The 17649-nt window shown below is 34.5% G+C and overlaps 1 long non-coding RNA gene across 1 annotated transcript in view; it reads left to right on the forward strand.

Annotated features, from left to right (window-relative positions):
• LOC129753184 (uncharacterized) overlaps positions 1 to 17292 on the forward strand; it is a 78204-nt gene extending 60912 nt beyond the window's left edge. The window contains exon 3 of the long non-coding RNA XR_008738915.1: positions 16338 to 17292. This is a non-coding gene — a long non-coding RNA (uncharacterized LOC129753184). The remainder of the gene's footprint in view (positions 1 to 16337) is intronic.
• Positions 17293 to 17649: the final 357 nt, after the last annotated feature.

The raw sequence follows: 17649 nt of genomic DNA on the forward strand, positions 1-17649 counted from the left end.
AACGGTGGATTAATTGATATCGGAAGCGTACAGGTAAGGACCGATCCGACTATGAGAAAATGCGGCTTCTAATATGTGAAATTCTTTGTTTTTTTCATCAGGTTGCTTCTGCCGGCCATCATTGCCACAATGATCGACAGAAAGGAAGCGAATTTGCAGATCGACCGCATTATTTTGCACCCAGGCGGAAGACCAGTTTTGAAGATCAAGTGCAAAAAGTGTTTAGTGAAATGATCTTTTTTAAATAAATGGAGTGAAAGAATCGGTGGTGTCTTTTTCATAATACTTTCCGAATTTCCAAAGAAAAAATAATAAATTTGAATTTCAAATCCCCCGCGGTCTTTTCCGTCGTTTTTTGCTAAAATTTTGGCAAAATATTCCGGCGGCTAACTTTTTCTCTCGTTTGCTAAAATTCTAGTAGAAAAAATTTGCTAAATTGGTTGCTAAATTTCTAGCTGGTCAAATTTGAGCAAAATTTTGCTAATTTCCGGCCTCGAAAGTTTTGTGTGTAAGGTTTCAACACACAAAACTTTCGGGGCTCCACTTAGCAAAATTTCACTGTTACTTTCCGTTAGCAAAAAAATTTTTTTACCGTCGATTTAGCAAAAAGTTAAATTTACTGGATTTTAGTAGTTTTAAAGTTTATCTTGCTTGATTTTAGTAAAATGAAGGTTGTTTAGCCGCTTTGTGTACAGACAGCAGCCGCCGCGTGTTGGGAGGAAAAAAACAAACTGACAGGTAGGGCCAATTATAAATTATACAGATTTTCCAACTTTTTAATTTCAAAACTGTTTATTATTTTTCTACCAGGTTACAACTTCAAAAAGAAATCCTCAACAGTCTGGAAATGGAAAGGGCCGAGATTGAAAATTCAACGAGCTCCATCCCACACACAACTTAGTGCATTCGTTGGTAAGAATGGCATTGCATTTCGCTCGCCGGAAAGTACGTCCCCAGGATCGGAACTTCTGTTCTATGAAGTGTTAAATTTTTTTGGGAAAATGTGAACAATAAATTGAAAGTGAATGAAATTTGAGTATTGTATTTAATAATCAAACATTCCCCTAAATCTCCAGAGAAAAGCCCATAAATTTTGAAATTTCAGGTCCGGCGATCTTTTTCTCCGGTTTTTTGCTAGAAAAGGGAGCAAAAATTGCGGCGGCTAAATTTTTCTCTCGTTTGCTAAAATATTAGTTCAAAAAAATTGCTAAATTGATTGCTAAGATTTTAGCTGGTCAAATTTGAGCAAAATTTTGCTAATTTTCGGCCTCGAAAGTTTTGTGTGAAGCTTAGACTTACACAGCAATTTTTTTTTTGCTGGAAACCAGCAAAATTTTGCTGGTTTTTGTCCCGCTGACTTTCCAGCAAAATTTCCAGCAATTTAAATTGCTGGAAAAAAACAGCACACGTGAATGCTGGTTTCCAGCAATTCAAATTGCTGGAAAATCATCAATCCAAATTGCTGGAAACCAGCTTTTTCTTTCAACACAACCGGCAGTATTTTGAAGTCAAATTCATATTTTACTTCAAAATTAAATTTTAATATATGCTGTGCATATAAAAACAATAATTTTCTCCTATTTTCAATAAGGGATTTATTTATTTCCAAAATAATATTTTTTTACATCTTTCTAACACCGGCTCTGGGGTGGCAGCTTTGATTAGTATCTTTTATGGAATTTCTGCCTGTACAATAAAAACTTACCCTTTACTTGATGCCTGGTTGCTAGAATATAGAGGAAAATAAAAATCATTGTATTAATCTAACCAAAATTCGTGAAATACAGTCTCACCTTGCCTCAGCGTACGAAAACAAACAGACTCCAATTTGACAACTCGATTGCTGATTTTCCAGCAAACTAGATCAATTGCTGGAAAGTCCAGCAATTTGAAAATCGATTGTGATTTTTCAGCAAAAAAGAAAAGGACACAACCGAATGCTGAAAAATCCAACAACTAGAAAACTGATTGCTGGTTTCCAGCAAAATTTTGGTTGCTGAACGGTTCCAGCATTTTTTTTGCTTGAAATCGAGGCAAAAATTTACTGTGTAGACTTAGACTAGCCGCCGGTCGTGGCTTAGAGGATAGCGTTCCAGTCTTCTAAGCCAGAGTCCACGAGATCGAATCCCGATCACGGCACATATAGTACTCTTTCTGTGGTCTGGTGGTTTTAGCATTTATAAGATGCTAGCCATAATATCCTTGAAAGATGTACGAAATTTAGATCTCTTCAAAGAAACATAAAGTTTCTCTGAGATCCTACATATATGTGTGTGTTCGGTTTTAAAAAAAGCTTAAGGTCTGAAATCTAAGCTCCTTTGTCTCAGGTCTTGTTTCTAGGTGTTGGGTCTCAGATTTCAGACCTCAGGTTGCAGAATTCATTTCTCAGGTCTCAGCTTTTGTGTCGCTGGTTTGAAGTCTAGTTCTTTAAAGTTTTGAGGAGTAGGTCCAGAGCCAAAGGATTGAAATCAAGAAAGAATTCTTTGAATTTGGAGTGGTAATGATCCAAATTCCACAATTGCTTCACAAATTGCAACAATTAGCACATTTTCACTCTCTCTGAGCACTAGTTTCTCTCATTTGAACTCAAACCTTCAAATTTTCTCTAACAAATTGCAACAAATTGAATCATAGATGCACAATTTGTGATAATTGACGAATTTTCTCCCTTCGTTTCAGTTCCCCGTCCCAAGCCCAACTTCAAAAGTTCTTATACTTGGTTTTCCGCCATTAACACGCGTTTTTCAAAAATGGTTTTCGTGAATGCACGCACATGGTTTTGAAAAATTAATATAGTTTTTAGGAATTAACACGTTTTTGTACGGGTTATAAGCGGTACGTAGAAAACCTTCGTGTATACCATTTTTCTAGCTGAAGGATTTCAATTTTCAAATTGTTGCTCGGAAATGGTTTTTGAAAAATATCACGACGAAGATACTGTCAGTATTCCTTATAGCTCAATCTTGTGACGAGAATCAACTTCAACAGTAGGTAAAGAAGTATCTTCTCATCTCCGCTTTGCTGTCTTTTGTATCATACATCAACTTTTAAAGTAGCGCCCCATTAGCACATCCGAGTTCCTCCCACAAAACGCCTTCCCATTTCGGCTCAGACCCGACAGCCGGCCTTGCGTTCATCCTACTTACATACATATGTATGCCTATGTCGCTCCTCACAAACCAAACAAGGATGTGCAGCGACGACGCCCAGCAACGAATTCGCGAATTCGCTTTTCTTATGTTGTTGAGGCGTGTGTTGCTGAATTTCGAACGTAAAGCATAAACGTGAAAATGGCAAACGGAATTCGAGGATCTTTTTTCTTCGAACTGACTGAACTAACGACGCACGTTGGGGTGTTGAGGAGAGGCTCTGAAAGAATAGGAATGATTGAATCAAAGAAAAAATGGATGATTTCCACTATTATAACAAACGCGAGTTAATCGTTCCAAAGCTCTACGGATTGCGGCAAACCACTACTGGAAAGAAATAATCCGATCACTTATTAAAAATTATTCAATCTCTAAATTACACCTGATCGTTTTTGGATCGAAGATGCGCTGATCTAGATTATTCGCCCAATCAAGCTCGATACGATACAGGGAGGAATCATTGTCGATCATCTGGATAACTGGTGCGAAAGACGGAAACCCGTACGAGGTGTTCTTGATTTTGCTTGGCTTGGCTGCATTAGACCGTTTCAATGCAAATATGTCGTTAAGTTATTTTTCCACTTTTTTTTAAAGGAATACTGAAATATATGTACAGTTCCTACAAAAGATAAATGTGTCACAAAAAATGATTGGAAATAACATCAACACGACCTATTTATTGTTCCAATGGGTCCGAGCGAGGGAATCAAAGTGATCAATTTGTGGGTGCAAGCTAGTGGTGGCTCACAATAATTTAGAAGTTCGCAAGAAGCTGATGAATTCTTCTCCGGGTCGTTCCTTATTCCTGTGGTCCATCACATGCTGCGTAAAACGAGATTCATCCGACACTGCAGAATAAGGAAATGGGTCTCCTTTAATAAAAGTTTCCTGTCGCCTCAAGCCTCCATTGTGCATTGGCTGACTGATGGAGTGGTTTATAAACCTTGCCAAGGTTTTCAAAAAGGTGAAACTTTATAAAATTGTAGCTTAAAACAACCTCTCATATGATATCTACAACTTTACCGAATGAATAAGGAAAAACCAAGTTTTGGAATCTTTAGGAATGATTTTGAAAGGAAATTAATTTGTTCCTTCTTCAAGACCTTTTAAAACGAAACTATGCATATATGTATGGTTTTGGAATAACTTATTCTTCCGTTGGCTGCGTCAATGTGATTCTCAAAAAGGAAACATAAGACAAGGGCCTTCTCGACTTCCATTTCAGGCACAAGATTAATGCAAAATTAAAGGATTAACTTGTTTCTATTCGAGCCACGCACCGGACTGTCGCGTTCGAGGTTCAAACACTCCACAAGAATAACCTTATTGAATCATCAAAAGGTTGGGATAGCTAGAAATAAAATTTTCCGCTCAAAAATCTTGTAAGTTGAGCCACTTTTCTAGCTCAGGTTAAATTTATGTCCAACACCTGTTGGTACTAAACCTGTGAGTCATTCTATCTTCTGGATCGTATGCAGCCTCAATTTTCAATAAATGCTCACATGCACTTCGATGTCCACGGCCTCTCTGTGATGGTGATCCCCGATCTCAGCTCAATGCATCCCGAGAGAGGGGAAAAGTATTGCACCGTACATCCCGAATAGGATTTATGATCCCTCCCGGCCAACATCCATCGCCATTAATACTAAAGCACTAATTATGAATAAAAACCATAACTTTTATGTGATAAACGTCCGCTAAAGAAAAGCATTTTTCCATACGATACGGATCGAAAAATGCATAATATAAGTGCGAGAACGAGAAATAATAATCGGCGAACATAATTTGCGATCAACGCTGCTGCGGTCACAAGTCGAATTAAAAAAAAGAGTGTTGGGTTCATGAAGCCAACCATACAAAAATACCTTACCAGGAGAGAGACGAGACGTGTCCGCTTCCTTCCAGGCATCGGATATAATAAGTCTGGACTGGAGCAGGGAGACGAGAATAAAAAAAACAGAGCACAAAATTCACGCACGAGCATCTTTTAAATTGAAAAATAATTTAGCTGCAGCCCTAAAATTAATGAGTTTTTTCTCCTTGCCCTTTTTAAGCGCTGCGAACAAGAGATTCGGCGAACATTATTGCGCAGTGTGTGAAAATCGGGTAGGCTCACCTCGCAACAGTCTGTTACTAAAAACGGCCAATTTGCAACGACGAAAATTATGAATTGTAATTAAGAAGGGATCAGAGACCAGACATTCCAAATATTTATAATCTTACAATACAAATTTGGGAGGTATACTTATAAGAAATTACCCGTGATTCCATGCTAAAACATCCAGTCTAATTATATACCTTTTTATAATAAAAATAAAATATAATTTTAATAATATTTGTTCTATGAAAAGAGCTAAATTTTTTTGTAAGTTGTCACGATGATTTTCAGAAAAAAATAATCATGATACATCCTATTGGGTTAAATGCGTTTGCGAAAATTAACATTTCTTATTAAACAAGATTTAAAGGTAACGCATGCATCAAAAAATGGTCTTTTTTGGATGGTGGTATGAAAAAACTAAGACAAATGATTGAGTTTTGTAAATTTACCATAAAACCTTACTACCATTCATGGCCGTAGGAACGGGGGGGGTTTTGGGGGTTAAACACCCCCCATGAGGATCCAAAAAAGCAATCGACGTATTTTACTCTACACTCAAAATTTTAAATTCAGAACCTAATTATGATAATAGAGTAAGGTTAATCAAGAGTAACATTCTAGACTAAAAACTAATGCCCAAACTTCCAAAACCCATCCAAAATTCAAAATTCTGCAACACTTTTTAAAAATTTCCTCACTTGTTCATAGAAATTCAGGTGTGAATTTTAAATTTAACCCATTTCGGGGATCCTGATTCCATAATTCCCATAACCAAAATTGTATTCCTATTTTCGTATTTTGGATTCTGTATCTATTTCAGGATTAATGATTTTCAGTTCGAATAATCATGAGAGATACAAATGAAGTTCTGGTTCAAATTTGATTTTACATTTAATATTAAATTTGAATCATATTTTTAGAATTCATATAAATTTTCGTTATTTTGATAACAATTTTCCGAATATAAAAAAAATTATTTATATTCAAATTTGAAATTAATTCTATAACACAACATTAAAACATTCAAAGCTTCGAAAGGCAATCCAAAATTGAAAACTCAGATTTAGATAATTTTAAATTTATATTTTAATTCAGATTCACAATACAGATTAAAATTCAATAATTTGAATTTGAATTAAGATTAAAATTAAATAATTTGAATTTGAATTAAGATTAAACCTGAACTACAGAATTTTAAAAAAGATTCATGAATGAAGGCTTTAAAACTTTACTTAAATTCTTATCTGGAATTAGATTCGGAGATCGTATTTTTTGTACATTTAAGAAATCGTATGGAAATTTGGATACCGATTCAAAGCGCAACTTTTGAATTGAGGTTTATATTTCAGATTCAGAATGCAGATCCAAATCTCAGAAAAAGAATAAGCTTGAAAATAAAATTTACAATCAACATTAATTGTTGAGATATCATATAATATCAGATAATATCATGATTCCTTTACAATTAAATTTTAAGATTCCAAATTTTTATTCAAAATAAGATTGTAAACACAATTTAGTTGAAAATCACAAATAAATAGTATAATTTGAGTTTTTCGTTTTATACGAAAAATCCGAATTTTATTCAAAAAACCTCATCTACATGATTTCAATAATGGAATCGATTCTTTATAAAAAATATTTGCTGATCTGTACTGTCAAACATATTTAAAATTTGGCATTATATATTTCAGAAATTCCGCTAATTTATACATTTGAGTGACGAGAAATGTTGTATTAAATTTTGTAGAATGAGGTTTCATTATATGACTCATAACTTTTGAATTATGCCGCAATGGTCCGCAATAATGAAGTTTTTTTTAAAGCCAAATTTTAAACTAAAATCATTTGTTTGGTGCAAGTTTGCATCAATCAAATCAATCAATCAATCTTCCTTTTTTTAATTTGAGTTTTTTTCGTCAAAGGTTGGAATCTTTGAATTTGCAAAATAGTTTTGAAGATTGGGCTTGCGTTTAATTCGATTATAGAATAGGCTTTTATAATAAATGAAAGGCTCTCCTTAAAAAAGCTTATTTTATGCTCAAATCAAGTTTGATCTACCAGACTCTCAAAAAAATTCAATGATTTTAACCATCGATGAATGCGAATTTTGCTCACCTTTAAAGTTGTTCTAAATTTACGATTTAATACGAAAACTTTTTATGTAAAAGTACTTAAAAATGAATATTCATATAGCTAACAACATAATTTTATAATTTTTTTTGTATTCGTTCGTGTATTGTTGAGCAAAAAATCATAGGTAAAAATCAGTCACCAAAACCCCCCCCATGAGTCGGTTCTTCCTACGGCCCTGCTACCATTTACCATATCATAAGCTTACTCGCAAAATTCAAATTTACGGACGAAAACATGCGTGTACTAAAGCTTGCTTCAGATAGAATTGGAACCAGGCTTACTGCGGTATCCTAGGGAACGAGGAAGCAGACCAGCTAGCTAGGGAAGGATCTCAGGGCCTGTTAATTGGACCTGAACCTTTCTGCGGAGTATCTAGGATCCTTGAATATGGAACTCAAGAACTGGGAAAGCACCACTATTGTCTCCAACTGGAGAACAGCAGAGGGAGCAACTCAGGCGAAAAGATTCATTGAACCAAGCGCACGACTCTCCAAAAACATGTTGAACTTAAGTAAGCACGAGTTAAGTACTTACACTGGTCTATTGACAGGACACTGTCCAACAAAACAGCATCTCAAAAGGATAAACATTATTCAAAACGACGACTGTCGGTTCTGCGGGTTCGAAAAAGAAACTGCAGAGCATCTCTTATGCAACTGCTGCGCCCTCCTTAAGAGGAGAGAGCGTGTTCTTGGGGCAAAGTTAATAAGCGCACAAGACATACACGGAAAATAAAAAAAAGGTAAAATTTACCTTTTTGCGAGGTGAATTTTTTCCACCCCTCTTTCGAGGTAAATTTTACCTTTTTTTCATTCACCTAGCAAAAAGGTAAATTTTACCTTTTTTCAATTCACCTAGCAAAAAGGTAGATTTTACCATTTTCTCATTCACCTAGCAAAATAGTAAATAATACCGTTTTCCCATTCACTGATTTAAAAGGTAAATGCTTGTTTGTTTGATTGGTTTCTTCAATAATAATTAATTTAAACAAAACACAATTCATGAAAAAATTGGTATTTATTTGAAATAAATAGGGAGTTACCTAATATTTATTTTTGAAATATATCACCGTGTTCTCTAAAAATTGTTGAGGCAAGTCCTTTGTTCGCCAAGCTTGTCAGGTCCGGCTTGTCCGGAATAATATCTGAAGGCTGACGGGAAAACAACATGAAGCTCTGTGGGCCGATCTGAAACAAAAGCAAAGTATTATGAAGAGAACCAGCACAGCTAAATGAAAACACTTACCATTTTGTTCCGATTTTCACATATTGTGCACGAAGCAGAACTTGTTCCTCAACGGCAAAACAGCTTAACCTCAATAAACGGATTCGTCAAATAGTTACTTTTTTTCGAGATGATTTGTACCGTTTTGTTGAGCTCAATCCAGGTCAACTTCACCTCGCTACGAGGTAAGTTTTACCTTATTTGGATTTACCTTTCTTTCTAGGTGAATTATACTTTTTGATTCAGCTCAATTCAGGTGAACTTCACCTCGCTACGAGGTGAAATTTACCTTTTTTGGATTCACATTTTTTCTCGGTGAATTGTACCTTTTTTCATTCTTCGTTTCAGGTATATTTTACCTCGCTGTGAGGTTAGTTTCACCTCGAATAGGTAGAAGTTACCTTTTTGGCTTTTGCGAGCATTCACCTTTGCTGTCTCGGTAAATTTTACCTTTTTATTATTTTCCGTGTATGGTTGCATATCAGCCCTAAGAAGGTTATATCATACATCTTTGATATCATACCCGATTGGGATAAAATGCTTAGTCAGCAATCAACTGTCACTTCAACCCATAGATCAACTACTGGTCGCAGTGGGCTGTCCCCTACAAGGAAAAAAAAACCAGGCTTACTGATGCTTCGTTTACTTCAAAATTTCCAATCGTTACCGATGCATCCACAGTAACGACGCTGTTTAGCATTTACTCGCGAACGCATTAAAACATGCAACTGAAGAGCGCCGTCTTAGTAAACTATTTACGATGATTTTTCATTCAGCCTGGGTTTCCTTGTTGATTTTCTCATCCCGATTTTCAGTCATTCGTTACTCCAGCAATCATTTGCTTCGCAACTGAATCCATTCGTCTGCGAGTTGATGACGATGATGTTGATTAATGCCCGGACTCAGACCCTTAAGGAAGAATGCTACTAAGAGGACAATTCTCGAGATAACGACTAATATCCATACAATTGACACAACTTGAGAGGAAAATAAGCCAATATTGGCCTAGATTTAGTTTTGGGTTTAGTTTAGTTTGCGTTCCTAGAATTCAATCATTTTGTTTCACGAAGCATTCGTGGCGAAGCATCACGGTGTACAATATAATGAGGTGATATCTTCCCGACAATAGGTGTGTTCAACAGAACTCAATCGAAATCAATTGAAATGGATTGACAGTTGATCAGCTGTTTTTCCAATTGACTTCGATCGATTTCTATCAGGCTGCTGAATGAACAGCCAGACACTAATACTAATGCGCTTAGTTTGTTTTCATTTTTTATTCGGCTGCGCGCTTCAAGCATTCGTCCACAAATTTTGCGGACAGCAAACGCTGAGGCTGAGATGCGATGTCGTGATCGCGCAACCGGAATTCATCTAAATTAAATGAAATAAAATAATGATAAATAAATAAAATTAATGATAAAATTGCCAGGGAAATGGTCTTGAGCATCTATCCCACACACAAACATAATTTTAAATGTCATCATGATATTAAGAAATAAAATTCAGGGTATTAATTTAAAATTTATTTGGCATCTTACCATATTTGACAAACACTTTCACCATACTTTTTGATCAGTTGCTGCTGCAAGAAGAAGAAGAAGTTGCTGCAGCAAGCACACCGATTGATGAGACCAACGCAGAAACATCGACACCGCACCGACGGATGCTATACCAGCACCGCACCACCCAAGACGGACCACATCAACACGGACTCCCTGCAGCAACTGATTTGACTGACACCAGACTGCTAGCACTGCACCACCACCCCGGCACAGAACCACTGCACCACCGACGCTGCATCGGTTGACTCCACTGTAACTTGCACTGCAGAAATTAAAAACAAATCGAACCAGCGGTTTTTGACAGTAAACAACTGCATATGTGTTAGTGTAATAGAAATCGATAGAAACGAATCCTGCCTCTGAGCTTGATCGTTTTCGATTGGTTTCGATCGATTTCGATTGGCTTCATTGAACGTCAATTGGATTCGTTTCGATCACAACATTGGCTGAGTGAACAACAATTTACCAATCGAAATCGATTGAAACCGATTTCAATTGGCTGTTGAACACGCTTAATGTCGTCATTACTATCCATCTAGTGATTCTCGGTGTATGCAGCATTACCTTACGCGCGCCAAACTTTTTGCCTGGCACGCTATACGAAGATAGTAGGGGAACATGCCCTATTATGCGCCACCTAAGCGAATCGCTGATTTTCTATGTATTCCACGTACAAATTGTGTTAAAAATGGGTGCAATCGTTGAAGAAATTTGTTTTCTACAAATGCCTATGATTTTTTATTACTCAAATTGCTATAGTTGCTTCAAAAGTAGATTTGTTGGGCTGAATTAACGCTCAAAATAAGGTTTTAGACTTTTTGTTCATTTTCAATGAAAATTGGCCTTTTTGAAAAATTAATGCTATTTTCAGCCTACTACGATTGGCGCGTTATGACGAGCGCATGGGCCGTGATAAAACATACCCATAAAAAGCATACCATAGCGAGTTCGGTATAATTTTTTAGCATTAAATCGTAGTTTAGATTCTCCTCTATTCGATGTGTCAGAAAATATTGTCTTATTCGTTTTTCTCTGCTTGGTGACACCTTATTGAAAGTGTTTTAAAATTTAGATCGAAATGAAGAAAAACCTAAATTGTGAAATTATCACGACACAGGAGCATTTTAAGGAAAAATTCATACTTGCCATGACCAATCACAGCATTTAGAACAATAGGTAATATTTTGCAGGCTTAAAATGCTTCAGATTCTTCAAAACAAGGGTGGCGCGTATTAGCCACATGGGGCGTTATATGAACTTTTCCCCTAATGACGTCACTTGTTTACATTCAAACGAGTTGTTTACTCGTGTTAGTAGCCTACCTTGTCTATTTATACCGTGGCAAGGCAAAGCATGATCGTCAGCGAGTCGAGAAGGCGTCGAATGATACGACGCCCTCTTCGCGCAATGTTTTCATCAAGAACAAATGATGATTGTTTGATGGTTACCGATAGTAACTCAGAAAATAACTGATCACTAGAGAGGTAAAGAAAAACAAACTAGGTATGCGTCGTTCGATGCTGAAAACCGTCGTTTGTAAAGAAAACAAACTTTCTATGTTGAGGAGTAAAATCGTTGGTGACTAGGATAGGGAAAAAAACATTCTGAAAGAAGATCCGCAACCTTAATTGGAACAAAAACAGTTACCTGTATTTCAGTTATTTATAAGTGAATTCAAGATCTTTTTTATACAAATGTAGCGTTTTCTTCATATTTAAAAAAAACGGATAAAATTATTCGTAACGGTTTCGAAGGAATTCTCGAGTTTTTCCTGTAACACGGTTCATTAGGCGGCGCACACCTTCTTCGTCCATCGTTTGAGCTATCTTATTCCACCAAGTCTACATCTGATTGATGCCTGTGACAACCTTTCCCTTTGCCTTGAGTCTCCTCTTCATGATTGCCCAGTATTTCTCAATATGGCGTTAAGGTTTTTCGGAATAAACTGGCCAGCTGGCCAAATCTGGCCAAAACATCACGGGATCAACACTCTTTTTGGTACAGAAAGGTCACTCAAGTATCAAATTGCTTATTGAAAAAAGCGTACCCGGCTTGGGGATCGAACCCCGATCTTCGTGGTGAGAATCGAACACACCACCACTAGACCACGCCCAGATGTTGTAAAATTCGAAGTGATGATAGCGCACCCGCCCAACCAGACAGCCAGCTAAGAAGAAAGCACCTCAATACACTTTTTGTGACTTTGTAAATCCCGTTTTGAGTACTTTTGTACCCTTTATGTGACTTGAGTCCCTTACAACGTACATATAAATCACTTTTCCAACTTTCAAGTTCATTAATAAGTACAAATAGTTCACTTATGGGAATTGAGCGAAATAAGTCACATACAACGTACATGTTAATCACTGTGCAACTTTCAAGAACATTGATGAACACATAAAGTTCACTCAAGGAAATTGGGCAGTTGATTCTCTTTGTCAGCCAATATGTAACTTTCAAAGCCTCCATTCAAGTAAATATGTGACATTTTGTTACTTGGGATGTTTGTAGAAGTTTGTAACGGGATACAACTTTACTGTGGTGAGATACCTTACTTTAATGTAAAATCAGGCACTCAATTTGAAAATGTAATTTCAAAAAAAAAATTACTAGAACAGCCTTTCAGTCAAGGCCGTGCGAACGGGGGGGGTTTTAGGGGTTTAACCCCCCCCATGGAGATTTTTTCCAAGTAAAATTTTCAACGTAGTAAAGGAAAATTACTTGATCTTTAAAGGTGTTCAATAAGTGTTAACAAAAATGTCAGAAATTTTATCTCGCCTCCGGCGGAAATTAGTCTTAAATCACTCTAGGCTTGAGACATTCTATTTCATGGCACTACATACATATATGCCGTTCACAAATTGAAACTAATTTTTGCATTACAATTAATCTTTTGTTTTGAAACTCAAATCTTGACATACACAAACTTTTTACCTTGTCTTTAGAATGAGTTTTTATTGAGAAGTGTAACCAAACAGATTCAGAATTTGAGACCAACCATTTAAACTTAAAATTAATTCATCGAATATTAATTTTTATATCAATAAGTTGGAAGCCATGGTCATCGGAATTAGCAAAACAAAATCTTAAACCTAGTATCCTCTACATTATTACTAAAAATTTTGATTTACAAAAAATGCTGCCAATATGAAATATTCTTCAAGAAATCAATTCCAGTCTCAATATTATTATGTGTTTCTTGATCTTCTAAATGCTCAACATCACACTCAAAAACGTTTTGAGAAATAGCACATGGCCAAAGAGGTTTTCTATTTCTTTACTTTTCTAAGTAAAATTGTCGCTGTTTTAAAACAAAAATATAATCGTTTTGCATGTTTGAACAGTTTTTTTTTTAAATTAATTAAATTTCTTTAAACTTAATTCAGTTGTTTCTGACATACTTATGATAATATCCTTTTTAAACTAAAATAACTGTGGAATTAAACTATTTTAGATCATGCATTATCATCTTTGAAATATTATTTCTTAATTGAATTAAATAGGTATAATAAACAAAATCAAAATCATTTTTTTTCATAAACGTAGATTTGTTATTTCATCAGTTATCAATGATTGATGTCACTTAAAACTGATACATAATTAAGCTAATAAAAACCAAACGCAAGGTGATAGTCAAAATTTTCAAGCTCAGGACGCTTAATTCTTCCAAATCAATAATTCAATCTAAGGCACCAATTTGCAGTTCCCTCGAGTTGTCATAAATTCTTTTAATAAGATTTTAAACTGGTTAGACGAGTTTATTGAAAAAAACCCTTCTGAAATGTTAAAAAAAATTATCTTTTTCATCTTCATATTTTGTTTTAATATTCAAATAAATTAATCGAATTTCAAAATCTTACTTTTAAAATTTATTGAAATATTTTCATAAGTTTGTTTTTTTACTCTGAATTTTTTTTCTTCTGAAAACATAATCTTCTTGGAAGCCTTTAAATCTATAATTTTATCACATTTTCCATCTTCTCTCTTTTAAAGGACCAAAATCTGGAAGAATTGAAATATAGAAAAAGGTTTTATCTGTGACTTTGATCACTTGAACTCTTGAAACATAATTAAACATTTTCTTTTTATTATCAAATAAAATTCAGTTGTTAACTATTAAATAAATTCTTCTAACTTCAAAATAAACTTCTTTCCTAATCGAGAATTCTTACTTCAAATCATGATTTTTTTAAATTCAAGATATTACGTTTTTTTAATCAATTCTTCAATTGAAAACTAAGAAAATAAATGTAAAATTAGATGATTAGATTATTAATAACAATCATACTCATTTTTCTAACAATTTTAAATCATGGTCAATTTTTAACCTGATCTGACATTTATTTGTGAGTTCAGTTTTTTTTATTTGATATTTTATGTATTCTATTATTCTATTATTAATTCATAAGAATTTATTTATGTCCGAAGCTTTGATTTTAAATTCGAAAACTAGACTGCTTAAAATTTATCTTCAAGCTAATTTCTAGTTCAGTCTAAGGAACATCATTTTGAATAATTTATCAATGACTTACCGGAAATAGTATTGATTTGAAACAATCATTTTGAGTTGTTTTGAAAACTTTGATTTATTTTATCAGTAAAATTCACTTTTTTTGAGTTTGTGTAATAATAATAAGTACGTAAATGGTTTATAAATAATTTTCCTTATTTATTGTGTGTTTTTGGAATTGTTATCATTTTTGGTTAAATTTGATTTTCAAACCCCCCCCCCTCCCCCCCCCCCATGGACGGGTCCTTCGCACGGGCCTGCTTTCAGTTATGCTAAAAAAATGAAATAAAGTGCTCGAGTACATAAACTCAAATAATTCGGTCTACACATCTTCAATATGAGATCTTTTTTCCTCATATTGGAGGTGAACAAACCTGATATCGATCATTTGAATCATTTTTGTGTACCATTAACAGTATTGTCGATTTTTGTGGATTTACCATAATAGATCAACTACTGGTCGCAGTAGGCTCTCGCCTACAAAGGAAAAAAAATGTGTTTAGGAATGTAGAATCAAAAGTTGATCACGCTTCCAATACAAAAATGCCCTAGACAATTTTCAACACCTATCCAAACTTTATCCTCATCTGGTTGATGCTTGCTGGTGCTCATCTGATGCTTTCCTATCCGCCTGTTCTTCATTACTTTACAAATTCTTCTATCTAGCATTTCAATAAATTCAATCAGTCAATATTTTCATGAATTACAATACAGACAAGTTGAATAGTTTAAAATAGGAGGAAAAAAGTTTTAAGGTAAAAACTTAAGATATCAATAATCTACGACCTAAAAAGAATAATTTGTAATGTCCGTCAATAAGACTTTGTTCAATTTTTTTTGAGACCTTGGCTAAAAAAAACACCAAAGTTAACACTTTCAATCTTTTCAGAGATTTATTAATTTAACAATCTTTTTTTAACAAACAATTCAATTGTAAAAAAAACTGCTTCGGTTAAAAATAGGTCGATTTAAAAAAATATTTCTTGGTTTCATGATGTAGACATTAACCTCAGCTTTCATATGCATAAGGCAACTATTTTTTTGGACGTGTGATATATGAACTACAGCAGTTTTCCTGAGGCATGTTTTTTGGATTTTTTTTTCTTTCATGCTGAATAACGAGAAAACTAGAAGCTTTAGCTAAATATAATGTTCTAAACATATTTTACTGACATTACAAGGTTATAAGTTACAAGTGATATAAGTTTCATTGTAATCGGTTAGATATAAAAAGAGTTATGACGATTTTAGCTTGGAGTGTCAAATTGACACTCCTAGTGCTGATTAGGGTAATGAAATCTAATGCGGATGAGGGTTAATATTAAAACACTAAGACCGATTGTCTAGAAAAGAATTCCGAGTATTTTTTTGGATTTCAAACTTATCAACTTGTAAATTGGAATTTTCGCTAAACTTAAGTCGGCCTCAAAATATTCCTTTTAAAATAAAAAAAAATACGAATTTAACCCATCAAGGTCATTCTTCCTCGAAAAAATTCCATCGGAATTGATGATTCAAATTCAACTAGTAAGACCATTTGTTTATTTTCTTAATATTATTTAAAATTATTCACTTTAAAATCATTAGTTTATATGTTGAGAACCGAGTTCATCTATTAAATTTTCCTCATGAATTCTTCTTTTTATTTGCAGACACTCACCAAAAGGCAGATGAGCTAACCCAGATCGGCTGCCATTCTATCGAGCTAGTAATGGAGGCCCCCGGTAAACGACTGGTTCAAGGGCCCGCTAATAGAAAAATGGGATGTATTCTTGGACCCTCATCAAATGCCGTTTCCCAGAGGAATTCATTACACCGTGGATCGTAGACTTTCAACCAGACTCAGAAGCCATTTTTTCTTTCAACTACATAACTAGAACGTGGTAACCTAAAACCCGAGGGGACATTAAGTTGTGCTTCGAGGGTAGTGTTATTTTGAACCGGCAAATTTATTTCGTGGTTAAACTTTTTTTTCAAACCAGTTGGATTTAGATTTTCCAATTTCAACAAATACCGAACTATCCATTGCAATTTCGTCACTAACATCTGATGGAAATTGGGAAGCGTAAATTAAACAGTTTATTAAATTAAGCATACACCACGAATTTTTTTGAGAGTAAAAGTAATATTCTTTAGAATTATGAGCTGTCAATCAGCAGATGAGAACAAAATCTGTAGATAGTGAACTGCTTAATTAATTCCTGAAAAAAGGTAATTCACAGAATAACAGCGAAAACTGTTATTTGTGAAGAAAAAGATGACGATACCACACGACTATGATAACACAGGCGAGGAAAACTAATCTAACTTATCAAACCAGAATTTGAGCGAGGAACTTTCACTAAGATCTATTGAAGGAACATTTGATGCGAGGAAAAACAATAATTTAAGGCAATCTCCTAACCGTACTGAAAATCAAATTCATAGTTATAGCAAGAGCAATTTCAAAGGTGTACAATTTTATGTGTAAATGAGCGAGGAACCGATTGTTAAAGAAAGTTGCTAAATGCAACAAATTTTCACGAGTTAATAGCGTAGAACACACTATTTTGAGCCACTTAGACACATTTGTAATAACGATGAAATTAAAAACAAACACAAATTCTAGTATATGAGTTTATTTTTTATGAAGTGAATATCACAGCACATTTGAACCAATTTTTATATATGTATACTGCCGTTCTAAGCAAGACTGTCCCATGTGACTTTTGGGTCATTTTCACTTTTTTGCTGGAAACACTCTTTTTTAGTGTTAAGTTTCGAATAAAAACACAAAAAAGTATACTTTGTTCTGAACTTATATGAAATTTTCATCAAGGTGGTTGTCTCTATGTTGATGATTCTACGCAAGAATGTCGCACTAGAGAAAATTCTATTAAAAATGCAAATTTCATCAAAAAATTCTCTTAAGATAAGTTTAAACTGTTGAATATAATGTTATCCACTGAAAAAAACACTAAAATT

Source organism: Uranotaenia lowii, chromosome 3 (assembly GCF_029784155.1).
Source record: "Uranotaenia lowii strain MFRU-FL chromosome 3, ASM2978415v1, whole genome shotgun sequence".
Lineage (NCBI taxonomy): Eukaryota > Metazoa > Arthropoda > Insecta > Diptera > Culicidae > Uranotaenia > Uranotaenia lowii.